The sequence below is a fragment of the Manis pentadactyla genome, chromosome 10, assembly GCF_030020395.1.
Source record: "Manis pentadactyla isolate mManPen7 chromosome 10, mManPen7.hap1, whole genome shotgun sequence".
Lineage (NCBI taxonomy): Eukaryota > Metazoa > Chordata > Mammalia > Pholidota > Manidae > Manis > Manis pentadactyla.
In genome coordinates this window covers 64540820-64562666 of record NC_080028.1, presented here as the reverse complement: position 1 = coordinate 64562666, position 21847 = coordinate 64540820, and the positions used below count along the sequence as shown (strand labels likewise).

Genomic DNA, 21847 nt, shown 5'->3' with positions numbered 1-21847 from the left:
CAACATATTATTTCCTGGTTATCTCCTTTATCTACATTTCACACTACTATTTTGTAGCATCACAGATTACACCGAGCTTTTTATTTCTGCATCATAGAAGGTGAGCAGGGAGGGAGCATTGCCTTTTCTCATGTTCAGGTAAAATAAGTTAGCCGGGTTATTTAGTCCTTACTCAAGGTGATGAGCAAAAATTACTCTGCAGATGAATAGTAACTTCAAGCTCTGTTTACAAGGCTCACAATAAAACCCAATTCTGGAGGCTGTGCTTCAGTTTTCTTTGAATTAAAAACAGGATGTGTGTCATTCTAATGATTATGGCTCCCCATTGGTATAAAATCAACCACAGTTAATGTCTGATGTAAGGTAGGATGGTGAGAATAACCCCAAATTTCCACATAACTTCAAGATTTCCCAAAATTTATATAATTTAGACTATACTTCAATTTGTGTCACTTTTCTTACACAGTTCCCATTTTATACATCCTTGCAGACATAGCAAGAAATTAGGCTGTTGCAATAACAATTAAATAATGAATTCTATCTTTTTGTTAGTGTAGCATCTCAATAATACAATTAAGTTGGCTTTTAAGGGTGTTTCGCCCACTGAAAAAGTAATACACTTTAATAAAAATAGTGATTTGGTTGTTTTCTTTCAAAGAAACAGCTTCCAATATTTCAGATTTTGCAATTTATTTCTCCTGAACTTTAATTGCAAATATTAATTAGCATGGTGATCATAAATTTACCACCTCTAAACTTACATAATTCATAAGCCATGGGTTATATAATTTTAGGGCTGAAGAATATTTATCTGAAAGCCATTATTCTTTTGTTGAAGAAACAAGAAAAATAACACATTAAAAAAAACTTTTAGTAAGTTGCTAACTTATTATGGATCTTTTATAAGTTTGGAAAATCTGGAAAGGTGTTTGGATTTATTTTCTCACAGATTTAAACACACTAGTGTCACATCAGTAGCAACATATTGTGTTTTCCTTGATCTCTACAAATGGATGGATATTATTCAGTGACCTGTGCTTTGTGGGCATTATGACTACAAATAAAAAAGATGACAAATAAAGTTATGGAAAGAGACTTGGTCTTGAGAAAGCCTGAAACTGAGAAACAGCCTGGAACCACTAATTTTCCCCATACAATCAGACAGATAAATTTTCTCTAAGCCTCACATTCCTTATCTGTGAAATAAGAGGGCTGACCTAGGAGACATCCTTTTCAGCTCCACTAAAAACCTTTTATTCAAACTCATTTAACTACAATTTAATCTGCTGAAAAATTATTGCAATAGCATGGCAATAATTTCTTTATGAAATTGAAAAATATATGTTGTAATTTTGTATTCCCCAATATTTAGTTATTTCAAATGTATACATCTAAGAGAGCTTAAATCTAGGTTTTATGAGACATTTGACATAGTGTAAAGAAAATAAAAGCAAAGTAAGTCTGATAGAATTACCAAATGATGATGAGGCAAGAAAAGTATTCATTAAGTAAAGAAAAGGAGCAAGCTCCGTTTTGAGTCCTTATAGCAAAAAAATTGCGAAGTGCTCACCAAAATCCATGCTCTCCTCTACTTTTAGGATAGATTACAATTCCCATTTCCTTGGTAGTTAGGCATGGTCATGTGACTAGCCAATAGAGTACAAATGTCCCTTCCTACCAGGGTTAGCCAGCTGGTAGGCATCTCCCATTAGCTCTTCAATGTTCTTTCCCCTGAAATGAATCTTCCAGGGTAACGTTGGAACTCTTGCATTAAATATGTCAGAAACCCACCTGGGTCTCTGGATGACCCCATGGTGGAGCACCAGTTCTCACACCCAGTTCTGTTATGTAAGCAGGAAATACACTTCTATTGTTTGGGTCTATTTTTTAAAGCAGTTAACCTTCTCTAATGTGGTCTTCAAACAGAGTAAGAAACAGATTACACTCAAATTGCCCTCATTTTGTTTTGTTACCAACGTATGTAAGTAATTACCTATTACATAATTCAATATACTTGCATTTAGCCTACTAAATCAAAATATGTAACTACACTCGATTGAATGGAGGATGATCAGCTTCATTACAAAATTAAGACTTGTAAAAGATGATGTTGGTGAATAAGTTACCTAGTTTAGATATGTGTTTGTGTAATTGGCTGGTAATGATATCTGTGATTACTACTACTGATAATGCAATCAATACAGGGGAAGTGTGTGGAATCCAGTGAATGCAGCACTACATTAACTCAAAATAATCATCCCAGCAGGGAGCACACTTAGGGCCCTATGCTGAAATGCAGTTGTCCTAAATTTGTATCATCACAGGGAAATGTTGCTACCAGAATGAGGGAAAACAGCAAATTTAAAGAGTATTTCACATATAACTGTTTTATTAATATTTTAAGAAGACGTTGTAAATGATACCTATCTTCTCTACTCTGGGGTGGGGGCTGGCATAAGAAATGATTTAGGAATCAAAAAAAAGACAACAGGAAAGAGAGGCTGATGAGGAAAGTTAAATACATAAAAGATTGCCCATAAACAGCTATACACTTCCTCCTCCCATCCGTCCAAAACCCCAACTCATTCACAAACATACACATAACCTTCCCTCCTACTCCAGTTTACTAGAGCCTGCAACAAAAGCTTTCTTTAGGCATATAAGAGAATCTTTTTCATAAGGAGATTAAAAAAAGCAGACTGTATTAGCTGATGTTAAAATGCACTGATCTTAGGTGACTTTGTTTTCACCTAATATCCAAAACTACATTTTAAAAACCATTCTGAATTCCTGTGCGTGTTAACTCTTAAATCTACTGAGGTGGGTGGAATATACACAAATAACCTATTTTACTGTGTTAGCAATTGGCTTCTGGGTGCTTGAAATTTGGGAAAAAATTTGAAGTGCAATCCTCAGATTCTTCAGAGCTTCATACTCCAGTTTTTGTTAACTGAAGATTCATTTAAAACCAATAAATAAAAATTTAATTCAAATCTATACTTAATTCAAATAAACAGCCTAGTATGAATTTCCCAATCTATGCAGAAGACACTATTCCCATCACTTAGGGCATAGATGTTTAAAGCAATTCCTGTAATGTTAAATTAAAGAGTTCACTATTTTATCTATGATTCTTTGTTATTCATTATTAAAAGACTTTTATGTGCTCATTTTGGGAAGATCCTACGGCAGAGATTGGAAACTCCTCTAACCCTCGGAGTATCATAGAATAAAATGGGAAATACATAGGGGAGGTATTTCTGTTAGCCAGTCATCCATCTGGTCAGTGCCTGGAGAAAATAAAGATCTGATTCAGGCATTGGTGAGCTGTTGTCTGCAGCAGTGAAAAGGAAGTTACTCATCTGTAGCCACATAAAGTTGGAAAAGTGTGAAGTTGCACCGTAAAGAGTTATAGCCTCCTGTCTTCCTGCTCCTTCTCTTCCGGGAAGCCTTCTCCCCAAACTGACAAAAGCATTTATTTTTTCAATCTCACATAACACTTTGATAACAACTCTATTCCTAATAATACCTTATTAATTTTCCTTATTAATTCCTAATAATTCAATTATGATTAATATCATGATATTGTCTTTCTCACTCACTGGACTTAGATCTTTAATGGAATGAAGCATGCTTTTTCCATCTTTTTCTCCCCGCAGCCTAGTGCAGAGTCTAGTACAAACTAGGTACTCAGTGTCCTTAAATGAAACTAAATGGCAATAATGTCATAGCACTTAAAAATAGGAGCACTTTCCAAATATATTAAACCTTAAAAAAACATATATATTTTTTAATTAAACATTTTATAAGGTTAAAAGATACCAGCAGGCTGGGGAATCCTATTAAAATGATATTTATAGTATTTTTGCTTATCTTGTTTATTAATGGTATACATGATAGAAGATGAGAAGGCCATTGCTATCTAGCCCAATAGCTTTGAATAAGCTAGTCTATACCAAAATAAAATAGCCAGGGAGAAAGTAGAGGCATTATAGAAACATCTTTGTTCTTTTTTCTCTGATTAGCAAACTACCTTCCTACTCTCATAGAAGCAACAGTGTCATTTTATACCATGCATTTAAATAAAGTGATGGAGGGCTTGAAATTCTCTTCCTCCTAGTCAGCCAATTGACAAAGGTGAACTAAATGATCGCCTGGATCCTTTCCTCAGGAAAGACTTAATGATTAAAATAAATCCAGAAATAATTTTTTGCAATTACATAGTCCCAATGCCACCACCAAAATCAACTTGTCCTCTCTTCACAAAAATAAAATTGCTTCTTTATTTACAAACATAATTTCTAAAGAAATCAACCACCATATAAATCCTGTGGGTCCTCTGGGCATTTAATAACGTTAAGAAGTGAAGTCAATGTTTGGCCATTAATTAGAAGAGTTTATAGAGGCTAGCTCTTTGCCCAAAAAGGAAAAAGGCCTTAGCTTTAAGACCAAAATCAATTAAAAAAATTTTTTTTTATTAATATATCATTGATATACAATCTTATGCTCAGGTTTCACATGAGCAACATTGTGGTTACTACATTCCTCCCTAATATCAAGTCCCCACCACATACCCATTACAGTCACTGTCCATCAGCGTAGTAAGATGCTATAGAATTACTACTTGTCTTCTCTGTGCTATACTTCCTTCCCCGTGTCCACCCAATATTATGTGTGTTAGTCATAATACCCCTTAATCCTCTTATCCCTCCCTTCCCACTCACCCTCCCCAACCCCATCCCTTTTGGTAACCACTAGTCCATTCTTGGAGTCTGTGAGTCTGCTGCTGTTTTTTACCTTCAGTTTTTGCTTTGTTGTTACACACCACAGATGAGTGAAATCATTTGGTACTTGTCTTTCTCTGCATGGCTTCTTTTGCTGAGCATAATATCCTCTAGCTCCATCCATGTTGTTGTAAATAGTAGGATTTGTTTTCTTCTTATGGCTGAATAATATTCCACTGTGTAAATGTGTACCACCTCTTCTTTATCCATTAATCTACTGATGGACACTTAGGTTGCTTCCATATCTTGGCTATTGTAAATAGTGTTGCAATAAACATAGGGGTGCATATTCTTTTTGAATCTGTGATCTTATTTTCTCAGGGTAAATACCTAGGAGTGGAATGACTGGGTCAAATGGTATTTTTATTTTTAGTTTTTTGAGGAACCTCCATATTGCTTTCCACAATGGTTGAGCTAATTAACATGCCCACCAACAGGGTAAGAAGGTTGCCCTTTCTCTGCATCCTCGCCAGCATTTGTTGTTATCTTTTGGATGTCAGCCATTCTAACTGATGTGAGGTAATATCTCATTCTGGTTTTAATTTGCATTTCCCTGATGATTAGCAATGTGGAACATCTTTTTCATGTGCCGGTTGGCCATTGGAATTTATTCTTTGGAGAAGGGTCTGTTCAGATCCACTGATTTTTTAATTGGGTTATTTGTGTTTTGGGTGTTGCGGTGTGTGAGCAATTTCTATATTTTGAATGTTAACCCCTTATTGCTTATGTCATTTATTAACATATTCTCCCATACTGTAGGATGCCTTTTTGTTCTACTGATGGTGTCCTTTGCTGTAAAGAAGCTTTTTAGTTTGATACAGTCCCACTTGCTCATTTTTGCCTGAGGAGATATGTTCAAGAAAAAAGTTGCTCATATTTATATTCAAGAGAATTTTGTCTATGTTTTCTTCTATTAGTTTTATGGTTTCATGACTTACATTCAGCTTTTTGATCCATTTTGAGTTTACTTTTGTATATGGAGTTAAACAGTAATCCAGGTTCATTATCTTACATATACTGTCCAGTTTTACCAATACCAGTTATTGGAGAGGCTGTCATTTCCCCCATTGTATATCCAGGCTTCTTTATCATACATTAATTGGTCTGATATGTGTGGGTCTATATCTGGGCTCTCTATTCTATTCCATTGATCTATGCATCTGTTCTGGTGCCAGGACCAAATTGTTTTGATTACTGTGGCTTTGTAGTAGAGCTTGAAGTTGAGGAGCATAATCCTCCTCAACTTTATTCTTCATGCTAAGGATTGTTTTGGCTATAAAGGGTCTCCTGTGGTTCAATATGAATTTCAGAACTATTTTTCTAGTTCATTAAAGAATGCTGGCAGTATTTTGATAGGGATTGCATTGAATCTATACATTGCTTTAGGCAGGATCGCCATTTTGATAATATGAACTCTTCCTACTCATGAGCATGGGATGTACTTCCATTTATTAGTAACTTCTGTAATTTCTCTAAATAGTGTCTAGTGCTTTTCAGGGTATAGGTCTTTCATTCCTTGGTTAGTTTTATTCCTAGGTATTTTATTCTTTTTGATGCAATTGTGAATGCAGTTGCTTTCCTGATTTCTCTTTCTGCTAGTTCATCATTAGTATATAGGAATGCAACAGATTTCTGTGTATTAATTTTGTATCCTGCAACTTTGCTGAATTCAGATATTTGTTCTAATAGTTCTGGAGTAGAATCTTTAGGGCTTTTATGTACAATATCGTGTCATCTGCAAACAGTGACAGTTTAACTTCTTCCTTGCTGACCTGGATGCCTTTTATTTCCTTGTGTTGTCTAATTACTATAGCTAGGACCTCCAGTACTATGTTGAAGTGAAGTAGGGAGAGTAGGCATCCTTGTCTTTTTCCCAATCTCAGAGGAAACACTTTCATCTTTTCACTGTTAGGTATGATGTTGGCTGTGGGTTTGTTGTATATGGCCTTTATTATGTTGAGGTAATTGCCATCTATACCCATTTTGTTGAGAGTTTTTATCATGAATTGATGTTGAATTTTGTCAAATGCTTTTCCCTTATCTATTGAGATGATCATGTGATTTATGTGATTTTCATCCTTCTTTTTATTAATATAGTGGATGATATTGATGGATTTTTGAATATTGTACCATCCTTGCATCCCTGGAATAAATCCCATCTGATCATTCTGTATGATATTTATGATGTATTTTTTAATTCAGTTTGCTAAAATTTTGTTGAGTATTTTTGCATCTATGTTCATCAGGGATATTGGTCTGCAATTTTCTTTTTTTGTGGTGTCTTCGCCTGGTTTTGGTATTAGAGTGATGCTGACCTCATAGAATGAGTTTGGAAGTATTCCTTCCTCTCCTACTTTTGGGAAAACTTTAAGGAAGCTCTGTATTAGTTCTTCTCTAAATGTTTGATAAAGTTCAGCTGTGAAGCCATCTGGTCCAGAGATTTTGTTCTTTAGTAATTTTTTGATTACCAATTCAATATAATTGCTGGTAATTGGTCTGTTCGGATTTTCTGTTTCTTCCTGGGTCTGTCCTGGATGGTTGTAATTCTCTAGAAAATTGTGCATTTCTTCTAGATTATCCAATTTGTCAGCATATAGTTTTTCATAATATTCTCTAATAATTCATTGTATTTCTGTGGTGTCCATAGTGAATTTTCGTTTCTCATTTCTGATTCTGTTTATGTGCGTAGAGTCTTCTTTATTCTTGATAAGTCTGTCTTGGGGCTTCCCTATTTTGTTTATTTTCCCAAACAACCAACTCTTTGTTTCATTCTTCTTGATTTTATTTTTTTCTTCTCTGATCTTTATTATGTCCCTCCTTCTACTGACTTTGGGTCTCATTTGTTCTTGTTTTTCCAGTTTCATTAATTGTGAATTTAGACTGTTCATTTGGGATTATTCTTCCTTCTTTTAAAAGGCCTGAACTGCTATATACTTTCCCCCAGAACTGCCATCACCATGTCCCACAGAAGTTGGAGCATTGAGCTGTTGTTTTCATTTGTCTGCATATATTGTTTGATCTCTGTTTTAATTTGGTCATTGATCCATTGACTATTTAGGAGCATGTTGTTAAGCCTCCATGTGTTTGTGGGCTTTTTTGTTTGCTTTATACAATTTATTTCTAGTTTCATACCTTTGTGATCTGAGAAGTTGGTTGGTACAATTTCAATCATTTTGAATTTACTGAGGTTCTTTTTGTGGCCTAGTCCGTGATCTATTCTGGAAAATGTTCCATGTGCACTTGAGAGGAATGTGTATTCTGTTGCTTCTGGCTAGAGTGTTCTGTAGATGTCTGTTAGGTCCATCTGTTCTAATATGTTGTTTAGTGCCTCTGTCTCCTTATGTATCTTTTGTCTGGTTGATCTGTCCTTTGGGTGAATGGTGTGTTAAAGTCTCCTAAAATGAATGCATTGCATCCAATTTCCCCTTTTAATTCCATTAGTATTGGTTGTTCCTATGTTGGGTGCATATATATATTTATAATGGTTATATCCTCTTGTTGGACTAACCCCTTTATTATTACATAATTCCTACTTTGTCTCTTGTTACTTTATTTGTTTTGAAGTCTATTTTGTCTGATATGAGTATTCCAACTCCTGCTTTATTCTCCCTATTGTTCGTATGAAATCCTTTTCCATCCCTTCACTTTTAGCCTATGTATGTCTTTGGGTTTGAAGTGAGTCTCTTGTAGGGAGCATATAGATGTGTCTCTCTTTTTTATCCATTTTGTAACTCTATGACTTTTGACTGGTTCATTTGGTCCATTTATATTTAGGGTGATTATCGATACATACGTACTCATTGCCATTGCAGGCTTTGGATTCTTGGTTACCAAAGGTCCAAGGTCAGCTTCTTTGCTATGTAAGTCTAACTTAACTCACTTATTATGCTATTAGAAACACAATCTAAAGATTTTTTATTTTATCCCTTCTTTTTCTTCCTCTTCCACTGTTTATACGTTAGGTGTCATATCCTTTACTCTGTGTATCCCTTGAGTGAGTTTGTGGGTAGCTGATTTAATTCTGTATTTGGTTAGTAATTAATTGGTCTACTTCTTTTACTGTGGTTTTATTTTCTCTGGTGACAGCTATTTAGCCTTAGGCATACTTCCATCTAGAGCAGTCCCTTTAAAATACACTGTAGAGATGGTTTGTGGGAGGTAAATTCCCTCAACTTTTGCTTATCTGGGAATTGTTTAATCCCTCTTTCAAATTTAAATGATAATCTTGCTGAATAGAGTATTCTTGGTTCAAGGCCCTTCTGTTTCATTGCACTGAATATATCATGCCATTCCCTTCTGGTCTGTAAGATATCTACTCAGAAGTCTGATGATAGCCTGATGGGTTTTCCTTTGTAGGTCATCTTTTTTCTCTCTCTGGCTGCTTTTAATACTCTTTCCTTGTCCTTGATATTTTCCACTTTAATTATTATATGACTTGGTGTTGTCTTCCTTGGGTCCCTTGTGTTGGGAGATCTGTGTACCTCCATGGCCTGAGAGACTATTTCCTTCCCCAGATTGGGGAGGTTCTCAGCAATTACCTCCTCAAAGACACCCTCTATCCCTTTTATTCTCTCTTCTTTTTCTGGTAAACCTATAACATGAATATGGTTCCATTTGGATTGGTCACACAGTTCTCTCAATATTCTTTCATTCCTAGAGATCCTTTTTCTCTCTATGCCTCAGCTTCTTTGTATTCCTGTTCTCTAATTTCTATTCCATTTACTGTCTCCTCTACCTCATCTCATCTGCTGTTAAATCCATCCATTATATGTTTCATTTTGGCTACTGTATTTTCTAATGTGTCTTATCTCCCTCCTGAATTCATCCCTTAGTGCTTGAATATTTTTCTGTAGCTGCATTAGTAGTATGCTTATGTCTTTTTAACTCTGAATTGTTTTTCAGGAATATTGGTGATTTCAGTTTCACTGAGCCCTTTTTCTGGTGTTTGAGGGATTTTTGGATTGAACAAGGTTCCACCTTTTCATAATCCTATCAGATAGTGAGAAATATTAGGTGTGTGTAGGCAGTGCCCTCTAGTTCCCAGAATCTCTGCTCTCTGGAACTTCCCAGTACCTGGAGTGGTAGCAGTGGTTGAAGGCAAGTGATACTGTTGCCTACCCTAAGGACAGAGCTCTTTCCTGCTTCCCAGGTGCAGTACCTGCCTCCAGTTAGGGCCAGAGAGCCATGCACAGGGAGCAGCCTCTGCATAAGTCATGTAGTTGCTATAGGCACAGCTGCCCTCTGGCTGGTCTGGAGTGATGGCGGGTGCAGCAGGTTTGTGCGCAGGTGCTGGTGGGGATGGAATAGCAGGCTGCTTATTGAGGTGGGGGCCTCAGGGCTGCTTTGCCAGCCATGAGGATGGAGCACCTGCATCTCCTGAAAGTTCCCAACCTGCTGGGGTGAGTGGGCAGGGATGACTTTGTCCAACTGCTCCTTCTCCTGAATCCTTGCCCCTTTAGCAGCCTCTCACTGTTCGGAAGTCTTTCAAAGCACCTGCCTTTCTTTTGTCCCAGATCAGCCAGTTGTGGGAACCTGTTTACCATAAGTGGCTGGAATGTTAGTCTCTGACTTTGGTTTTCAATCCCTGTAATCTCCAGAGAGCCATGCAATGTGGATTTGTGCTACCAGACTAGATTTCTAGGACTGCGTATTTAGCAGTCTTGGGCTTGTACTCCCTCCATGCTCTGATTCTTTTCCTCCCACCATTGACCTAGGGTAGGGGGGAGTGCTCAGGTCCCATTGGGTCGCATTCTCTTTTAGTGAGATATTCTCTTTTCCTAGATGTAGACTGGCTGGTGCAATCTCATTTCTGGTCACTCTTTTAGGAATATTTGTATTTGCTGTATTTTCATATTATATGTGGTTTGGGGAGGAGATTTCTGTCTCACTTCTCATGTCGCCATCTTTTTTCCCCAACCCAAAGTCTATTTTTTATTTTAAGACAAACATCTACTTAATTACTTTAAGCCATTGTATATTGATGATTTACAATTACCACCTATGGCGTTATGGAAAAATGGTCTAGGTTTGTTTCAGTTTACTATCCTTAAAAGCTTTAAGATAAGTACTATCATGCCCATGTTTTTTAAAGAAGCTACAGTTTACGGAAGATAAGCACCTTGCCAAGCTTCTGAGTGACAGTGCAAGAATTCAAAGCCAAGACCAATGAGAAAGCCCCCCTGGCTTCCACCACATCAGGATGCCTACCCAAACACCATTTTGAATTAAAGTTAAATGTTTTCTTTTTCCCTTCCTTTAACATCTGATTACATGTCAGTATCAAAGCACTCATCATGTTAAACCTAGTTCACAAATAAGTCTATAATGTAATACCAAGTGCTATGAAGGGAAAATAAGCAATATTAGGAAAGGAGAATTACAGGGAGATGATTTAAATATGTGCCTAGGGAAGGCCTCAGGGAAGCCAGCATGAATGAGAGGACAGGTTGAGTGAATCTCGTGGGAAGGGAATCTGACCCAGGAAACAGCAGGTTTGGAGGTCCCAAGACAGGAACAGATGTGGAGTGTTGGAAGGGTGAAAAAAGGTCTTTTGGAGGGGAGTGAGCCAGGGAAGAGTAGGGTATGAGTCTGCAGAGCCTGGTGGTGCTAGATCATAAAGAACCTAAAACAACAAGGGCTTCGGATTGTTTTTCTATGGGTGATGATAAGTCACTGCAAGCTTTTGAGCTTGGAAATGACATGATGTGATTTAGGCTCTAAGAGGGTGAGTCTGGCTGCTTTGGAGAGCAAACTCAAATACACCATGTGGTCTTCCTAGATGAGAATGAAGTGACATTATCATTTCCCAGTTGATCCTCCCGTCAACTCCCCTTATCTCTCTCTCCACAAACTATGCTTATGAGAAAAATATATACCTCATGAATAAGATTGATGACACAAAAGCAGACATAATGATTTTTTAAGATATGATATTTGTTGTAAAAATAGTTTCTAATCAGGTATCAGAAGAAAACCCAAAACTTTATCCATGCATTATTTATTGTTGCTCAGTTGCTAAAGAACAGCATCAGATGATATGGGGCAGGTCACAGAGAAAGCATTTAAGCAGTGAACACATTTTAAAAGAAGATATGCAGGAAACTGTATATAAAGCTTTGGGTTAATTAGTAGAGTTATTCCAGATTTTGAATACAGAAACTAGACTGAAAGACAATCTGGAAAAGTATTGTCATAGCTTATGATTTCCAAGAAAAATACAATGCTTAAATTTGGTATGTAATTCTGCCTACTGGACAGTGAAATTCACCAATTCTCTACAGAGCCACATGGGAGAAAAGTGAATAAAAATAAATTCCTGTAGGATTTGCAGTGTGAGTTTACTGACATCAGGATATCAAATCATTAACCTAAAGGCCCATAAATCAGTGGAGCTTCTAACTTCCTATATGGCTGCTTTTCAGAGAAATGTGCTAATCATGGGAAACTGGAAAAGAGAAAAACATCACTCAAACCAGACCACTTAAAAATAACTGGGTATATCTCTACTTGTCTAATATTTATGTCAAAAGTTTTGCTTCTTATACATATTTTATTATACTGTATATAGAAGTTTATATATTTAATTTATAATAAATTTATATGTCATTAGGAATTCCTCATAATCACCTATGGGTTAGTTCTAACAATATCCTGTTGGGAAGATAACTATAGTCACTATCATTGAGTATTTTGGATGTATACATTTTTCACATCTTAAGTAACAGAGCGATGAATATCTTTGTGCATTATGCTTTTACATATTCTGAATGATTTTCTTTGGATGAAATACTCAAATTAGAATTATCATGCTAAAAGTTATAACATATTTTGGTTCTTGGCAAATCTGAGTACACTGTTTTCTGTCTTTGTCCTTCAGCAGCTAGTCTCAGACACAGGAAAAGAGGCAGACAGTCACTGTGGTGACCAACACTGACTTAACCCTTCTTGTGTACCCGTCCCTGTGCCAAGTGCATTATGTCATTAAATCTTCTTGACAATCTTCTAAAGTATAGTACTACTATATTCATTTTAAAGATCAAACCTGAAACTCAAAAAGGTACCTAACTTATTCAGGGTCATATTACAAATAAGGGTTATGCTGTTATTTCAACCCAGTCTTCCTGCACGAAGCCTGGGGTATTCTCACCACTGTTCCAGGAAGGCTTGGCAAGTAATTTTGTATTCCCTCTTCCATCTTCTAGTAAAAGGAAAAAACTGAGGAGAGGATACGGGGGATACCAAATGTGAGTAATCTATGGAGGCCTTATGAGAGAAACATAATGTAATAGAATGTATGGGGAAGGAGAGAGTGATTTGTTCCATGGCTGACTTTGAAATGGAGGTTTAGTGGACTCATTATAGATAGTTTTTAGACCTTGGTCATTTTGGGCCACTTCTGCCAGAACCACTTTCTTTACCACTGCCACCCTTTCCCCAGGTTCCTTTCTATGAATCAAGAAACACTCTTAGCCCAGACTCTGACGTGGAGAGACTGGTTTTAATTAGTAGCAATATACCTGCCATGAAAAGCATGCATCACAATAACACTTTGATTTCAGAAATACTGTTGACACAGGTGAAAACAATAGAGTATTAGGTTGTGGTCTAAAAAAGAAAGGGAAAGGTTTATGACATTTAATATAAATAAAAGGAAATGTTTCAAATCATAGAGGATATTTTCTATCTCAAGACATATAGGAAAGGGAAGAAACAAGGCTACCGAAAGTGGTTTGGAAGTCCTATACTCAGACTGAGAAAGAAAAGCTGAAGGACTCAATTAATGGTGTATGGAGCAGGGAGGTAAATTGCTTCCTGGACATAACTGCAAGACAGACCCCTGGGCCTGGACTGTCTACCTCAATTAAAAATCTCAGCAAGAAATCTAAGAACTAAGCCAATCCCAACCCCAGTTTATCCATAGGGGTATCACTACATACATGGGGCCGTTATCATTGCCTATGTAATTTTCTAAATATACAGCTAAGGTCGAAATTTTAGACTGACACAAAAGTCAATGATTAAGCAAGAAGATACAGCCCAAAGAGTAGGAGCATTTTCAAAAAAAACACTTTTGAGAGGGCGATCTAGCCACATAAAAGATAATGATGACTCAGCTGGAAGATTTTAGAAGAGCCACCAAAAGTGATAAAGGGAATCTAGTAAGAGCAAAAAGTGATAGTAACGCATTTAATCTGGGCACTGCAGCCAACTTGAAGTAGCTCACAGCCAGACTTAAAACATTTTGAGTATCAATAAAAATCAAAGCTGCATGGAAACTCATCCCATGCTCTTGGCTAGGAAGAATTATATTGTCAAAATGGCCATACTTCCAAAAGAAATATACAGATTTGATGCAATCACTATCAAATTACCAACAACATTCTTCAACGAACTAGAACAAATAGTTCAAAAATTCATATGGAAACACGAAAGACCCCAAATAGCCAAAGCAATCCTGAGAAGGAAGAATAAAGTAGGGGGGATCTCACTCCCCAACTTCAAGCTCTACTACAAAGCCACAGTAATCAAGACAACTTGGTACTGGCACAAGAACAGAGCCACAGACCAGTGGAACAGAATAGAGACCCCAGAAAGTAACCCAAACATATATGGTCAATTAATATATGATAAAGGAGCCATGGACATACAATGGGGAAATGACAGTCTCTTCAACAGATGGTGCTGGCAAAACTGGACAGTTACATGTGAGAGAATAAAACTGGATCATTTTCTAACCCCATACACAAAAGTAAATTCGAAATGGATCAAAGACCTGAATGTAAGTCATGAAACCATAAAACTCTTAGAAAAAAACATAGGCAAAAACCTCTTGGACATAAACATGAGCGACTTCATGAACATATCTTCCTGGGCAAGGGAAACAAAAGCAAAAATGAACAAGTGGGACTATATCAAGCTGAAAAGCTTCTGTACAGCAAAGGACACCATCAATAGAACAAAAAGGTATCCTACAGTATGGGAGAATATATTCATAAATGACAGATCTGACAAAGGGTTGACATCCAAAGTATATAAAGAGCTCACACATCTCAACAAACAAAAAGCAAATAATCCAATTAAAAAATGGGCAGTGGAGCTGAACAGACAGTTCTCCAAGGAAGAAATTCAGATGGCCAACAGACACATGAAAAGATGCTCCACATCGCTAGTTATCAGAGAAATGCAAATTAAAACCACAATGAGATATCACCTCACACCAGTAAGGATGGCTACCATCCAAAAGACAAACAACAACAAATGTTGGTGAGGTTGTGGAGAAAGGGGAACCCGCCTTCGCTGCTGGTGGGAATGTAAATTAGTTCACCCATTGTGGAAAGCAATATGGAGGTTCCTCAAAATGCTCAAAATAGACTTACCATTTGACCCAGGAATTCCACTCCTAGGAATTTACCCTAAGGATGCAGCACTCCAGTTTGAAAAAGACAGATGCACCCCTATGTTTATCACAGCACTATTTACAATAGCCAAGAAATGGAAACAACCTAAGTGTCCATCATTAGATGAATGGATAAAGAAGGTGTGGTACATATACACAATGGTATATTATTCAGCCAGAAGAAGAAAACAAATCCTACCATTTGCAACAACATGGATGGAGCTAGAGGGTATTATGCTCAGTGAAATAAGCCAAGCGGAGAAATACAAATACCAAATGATTTCACTCATCTGTGGAGTATAAGAACAAAAGAAAAACTGAAGGAACAAAGCAGCAGCAGAATCACAGAACTCAAGAATGGACTAACAGGTACCAAAGGGAAAGGGACTGGGGAGAATGGGAGGGTAGGGAGGGATAAGGGCGGGGAAGAAAGGGGTATTATGATTAGCATGTATAATGTGGGGGTGGGGGAAAGGGGAGAGCTTTGCAACACAGAGAAGACAAGTAGTGATTCTACAACATCTTACTATGCTGATGGACAGTGACTGTAATAGGGTTTGTGGGGGGGACTTGGGGCAGGGGAGAGCCTAGTAAACATAATGTTCTTCATGTAATTATAGATTAATGATAATAAAATGAATTTAAAAAATCAAAGCTGCAATGTATTTAAGTTTATCAAATATACTTAAGTCTGTGGGTCAAAATTATACTTACCTAAAAACTAAAGAATGGTCACTGTGACGCATTCTAGAGAACTGGCTTATTATTTTTGAAATGAAAAATATAGGGAAACAATCACGCATTTATCCTTCCTGTCTTTCCTTAAAAACTGTATCACTGGGTCACCAAACTGTAAATGAGAGCAAGTTTCTCTTGACAGAAACACTTTGTTTATGAATGCAAGTGGAATGAATAAATCACCACTTTGCAACCTCTAACAAATTAATACATTTATGCATTGAACAGCAATAACTGCAAATATAAAAAGATAGCTATTTATTTTACATATTCATATAGAGTCAACTCTGAAGTAAACTTGCTAAAAATTTAAATCTGTGATGGATCAAGCCTCTAGATTTCATTACCAACTGACAGGCAATTGAGAGGATGGAGGAATATATAAAAGTGCACAGTAGGGATACAATCAGCAAATTCCAGAGTCTGGGAAATTATAGGACAAACAACCTAATTCTTCACAAAATAAGCTGAAAATAAAATTTTTCAAAAGGTGAAGGAGTAAGTCCATAGTTTAAAATAGATCAACCAATTACAGAGCAGTAATATCATTTGGATCCTAATTCAAACAAACTGTATTTAAAAAAAGGTATTTATGAGACAATTGGAATAAACCCTTCCTAGATACTAGATATTATTGAGGAAATGCTTTTTTAAGTTATCATGTTTAATAAATTTGATTTTTTTAGAAATACTTAATGAAAATTATTTTGATGAAATGATTTGATGTGTTGAATTCATGTCAAAATAGCATGAAAGGATGGATGGGGGCATGGATGAAACAAGACTCACCATGAGTTAACAACTGTTGATAACAGAGCAATGGATACAGGGGGTTATTATGCTCTTCTACCACTTTTTGTATATAATTGAAATTCTTCACAGTAAATAATTGGAAAACCAAAGCAGGAACTAGGCCTTGTTTATCTGTGAAACCCCAGCGTGCATCACAATGCCTTAATACTGTCTATGCTTGAAAGTATTTACTGAGTAACAAACTTCAAGGAAAGCAATGTTTCCAGTTTCAATTTTCTTTTTTACAGAATGGGAAAAATGGTATTTACTTCCCAGGTTCATTGTGAGGGTTAAAAGACAAGAAATGGAAGAGTATTTTGTAAACTGAAAGCCTTAAGGCTGAAGAACCAGAACTAGAATTCAGCAACCACGTGTTCTGCATTTGTGTTCTGACCTTGATTTGTTCCTTACACCAAGCTGCTAAACTCATGGATAGATCCCAGCACATTCATTTTCCCCTTAGGGACAAAGTACCAAATGGTAGTATAATTGCCAAGGGAAAATTATTACTCTGTTCTGAATTATTTCCATCATAAATCCAAAGCCAGTCAAACAGGCTCTGTCACGAAAATGACAGGGTTGCTGTACAGTGACGAGAATCCCCCATACAAGTGCCCTATAAATCTGTGAATATCACAACCTTCCAAAGTCATTCTGACTCATGTGTTTAAATCAGAATTGGGAACCAGACTAGCAGCATGTTGGTCAACACTGTGGAAACAGTGAAAATGAGGGATTTGCTCAACCATCAGTTAGAGAAGTATCTCATCTGTCTTATGTAGATTGTACAGCATGTGATAAGCATTTTGTTTGTTTTTACTTTACACATTTTCTACTGAATCAAAAGGGAAAAAAAAAGTCTTTTTCGTTTACTGACAACAATCATCCATTTCTCTTAAATTTCATCTTAGCTGTTATTAGCATGCCAAAGAAACTCTTTCAAGCCACAATAATGAACAATAAAAAAGGAACAGAAGGGCACACCTTCTCTGTGTGCCACACATTTCTCCTTCTCTAGTCTTAGTAAAATATTCATCTTTACTTATGGAGAAATAAAATATCTAATCTAATTCTTTATGATTTAAAGTGATATTGTCCTGCCTCTCAGAATATTGTACTCTATTCCAAATTAGAGTTAAAAGCCACTCAATGCTGTTGCAGATGAAATGTGGAAGATAAAAATACTTTTTATTACCTGTGAGATAGAAAAAGAACTTCAACTGTTTAATATATTGTATAGAAAAAGGATTAGTATTTTGAAAAGAAGATACCTATGCCTACTTGAAATCACCTTTGGTGAACAGGCATGTTAGTTAATCATTTGATACTTTGTTTTCCCTCAGAAGTGTGCTAAATGATAAGATAAAGAAATAAAGGACAAAGCTAAATGCATTTGTTCAGCCAAAAAGAGTATAAAGTAAATGGTTGCATTGAAATGATACTATCAATCTATTGGAGATTCTGTACCCATAAAGAGTTTTGAATTTATCAGAGGGGATTTTCAATTCTTAGAATTAAAATACATTAAAATCCTCATGAAATCAGCTAACAACTGTGTATTGTAATAACATAAAGTTGTCCTTTGTGAAACTAATTTGAAGACAATTTATAAAACCTCCAGGGACAGAGATTAAGGAGGGAAGTAGTTTCCTCTAATAGCTACAGAGCTTTCATATTTCTCAATTTTAGCTTCAACTTCCAATGTCACAAAATTGAAAATACACTATTATATAGAAACATTTAATTAATCTTAGATCCCCAGACAAAACGATAAGAACTTAACCTTTCCTTAATTTTCTTTAATGCTGATGATGTTCAGACAAAACTTAGGAAAGGTAATGATAATGATGTACTAACTCCTTAATGATGATTAACAATTAAAGAGCATTAATGGAATAGATTTACTGTGTTCTAACAACGCCACTCATTAATTTTAATAACAGTCCTGTGGTTAAGTCCTGGCTTACTATCTAAGAATTTACCCCTCATTACCACTTGTAGGAAGTAATTTTTTAAAGTTGAAGCATCAATGAAAATACAAAAAATGTGCTATCTAATTCAGAAAAGAATATGTTCATATTAGTTTAAAATATCAATGTGAAAAATATATCTTTTATAAGAATCATATTAAAAATGTTTTATATTTGCTAAATCATCACATGTGATTCAAAAATATTGTTGAAATTGAAAATGGTATAAAATTTTAAAGATTATAAATTTCCCTCAAGAAAACCACTTTTATGAAAAGAAACTTCTGGAATCTTAATTTAGTAAACATCATTATAATTATTATTTAATATACAATTATAGTACAATAACAATTTTGACAGGAATCATATTTAAATCTAAGAAGTTAGAAATTTAGGAGAAAAATGAAAAAATAATAAAACCTTTTAAAGAATTTATAGAGTTTTACTCAAAAATAAGGATGATTGCATATGAACAATCTAACCTTATAACTAAAGGAACTAGAAAAAGAAAGGCAAACAAAGTCTAAAATTAGTAGAAGGAGGGACATAACAAATCAGAACAGAAATAATAAAATAGAGAATAAGAAAACAATAGAAAAAAAAAATCACTGAAGCCAAGAGCTGGTTCTTTGAGAAGATAAACAAAATAGACAAACACTTAGTCAGATTTATCAAGGAAAAAGAACAGATACAAATTAACAAAATCAGAAATGAAAGAGAAGCTACAACCAACACCACAGAAATTCCAAGAATTATAAGAGAATTCTATGAAAAATCATACGCAAATAAATTGGACAACCTAGAATGTATAGATAAATTCCTAAAAACATACAATCTTCCAAGACTGACTCAGAAAGAATCATAAAATCTGAGCAGACCAATTACTAGCAATGAAATTGAACCAGTAATCAAAAACTCCCAACAAACAAAAGTCCATGACCTGATGGCTTCATGGGTGAATCCTACCAAACATTTAAAAATAAGTTAACACCTATCCTTCTTAAAGTATTCCAAAAAATAGAAGAGGAAGGAATATTTCCATACTCATTCTATGAGGCCACTATTACTGTAAAACTAAAACCAGGCAAAGACATGACAAAAAAAGAAAACTACACACCAATATCACTGATGAACGTAGATGAAAAATCCTCAACAAAATACTAGCAAACTGAATTCAAAAATACATGAAAAGGATGACCACATTTACAAAAGGATAAAACAATGAACTAGAAGAGAGAAAAATGAAGAAATAAAGTACCTAGGGATAAACCTAACCAAGGAGGTGAAAGACCTTTACTCTGCAAAGTGTATGACACTCATGAAAGAAATTAAAGAAGACACAAATAAATGGAAATCTATCCCATGCTGATGGATAGGAAGAATTAATATTGTTAAAGTGGCCATTCCTGCCCTAAGCAATTCACAAATTCAATGCAATCCCTATTAAAATACCAATGGCATTTTTCAATGAACTAGAGTAAAATAAATACCAAAATTTATATGGAACCACAAAGACCCCAAACAGACAAAGCAATCTTGAAAAAGAAGAACAAAGCTGGAGGTATTACTTTCCTTGATTTCAAGCTATTCTACAGAGCTACAATGATTAAAACAGTATTGTTCTGGCACAAGAACAGACCCATAGATCAATGGAACAGAATAGAGAGGCCAGAAATAAACCCATGCATATATCGTCAATTAATATATGACAAAGGAGCCATGAATATACAATGGGGAAAAAGACAGCTTCTTCAATAAATGGTGTTGGGAAAACTGGACAGCTATATGTAAGAAAATGAAATTAGATCATTGTCTTGTACCATATACAAAAGTAAACTTGAAATGGATTAAAGATCTGCATATAAAACATAAAACTATAAAACTCTTAAAAGAAAACATAGGCAAGAATCTCATGAAAATCAATATGAGAAATTTCTTTATGGACACCTCTCCACAGGCAAGGGAAACAAAAGTAAAATAAATGGAACTATTAAACTAAAAAGCTTTTGTACAGTAAAGGAAACCCTCAATTAAACAAAAAGGAAACTTACAGTATGAGAGGAAATATTTGCAAATGATGTATCAAATAAGCGGCTTATATCCAAAATATATAAAGAACTCATTCAAATCAACACCAAAAAATCCCCAAAGTAATACAATTAAAAAATGGGCATAGGTCCTGAACAGACGTTTTTCCAAAGAAGATATACAGATATACAGATGGCCAACAGACATGAAAGGATTCTCAATATCACTAATCTACAGGGATATGCAAATGAGATATCACTTTCCACCAGTCAGAATGGCTACTATACAAAAAGATAAGAAATAACAAGTGTTGGGGAGGATGTGGAGAAAAGGGAACTGTCCTACACTGTTGGTGGGAATGTAAATTGGTACAGCCACCATGGAAAATAATATTGAGCATCCTCAAAAATCTAAAAATAGAAATACCATACAACCCAGCAATCCTACTTCAAGGAATTTACTCTAAGAAAGCAAAATCACTAATTTGAAAAGATATATGCACACCTATATACATTACAGCATTATTTACAATAGCAAAGATATGGAGGCAACCCAAATGCCCATCAACAGCTGAATGGATAATGAAGAATGTGATTTTAATGGCTCAAATGAAGTTATTTGAAATCACATAGATGGTTATACACAAATGAATATTATTCAGCCATTAAAAAGGGAAATCCTACCATTTGCAATAACATGGATGTCTTTAGTGGTTAATATGCTAAGTGAAATAAGCCAAGCAGAGAAAGGCAAATACCATATGTTTTCACTTATATGTAGAATCTAAAAAACAAAACACACAAAAAAGAACTAGACCCATAAATATGGACAACAGACTATTAGTTATCATAAGGAGGTAGGTGGAGGAAATGGGTGAAGGGTAGGTGATGGGGATAAAGATGTACAAATTGCAAATTACAAAATAATTTAGTCATGGGAATGGAAGTACAACATATAGAATATAACCAATAATACTGTAATATCTTGGTACAGTAGAAGATACCGTGGCAAGCATCTAGTAATGTATATAATTATCAAGTCACTATGTTGCACATCTGAAACCAATATAAATTATGTATCAACTTTATTCCAACAAAAAATACCTGAAAAGATTAAAATGCAAAAAAAATGAATTTATA

General features: G+C 35.4%; 1 protein-coding gene across 1 annotated transcript in view; it reads right to left on the bottom strand.

Annotated features, from left to right (window-relative positions):
- Positions 1-21847, bottom strand: part of TRHDE (thyrotropin releasing hormone degrading enzyme) — a 395556-nt gene that overhangs the window by 38397 nt on the left and 335312 nt on the right. The window lies entirely within an intron of this gene.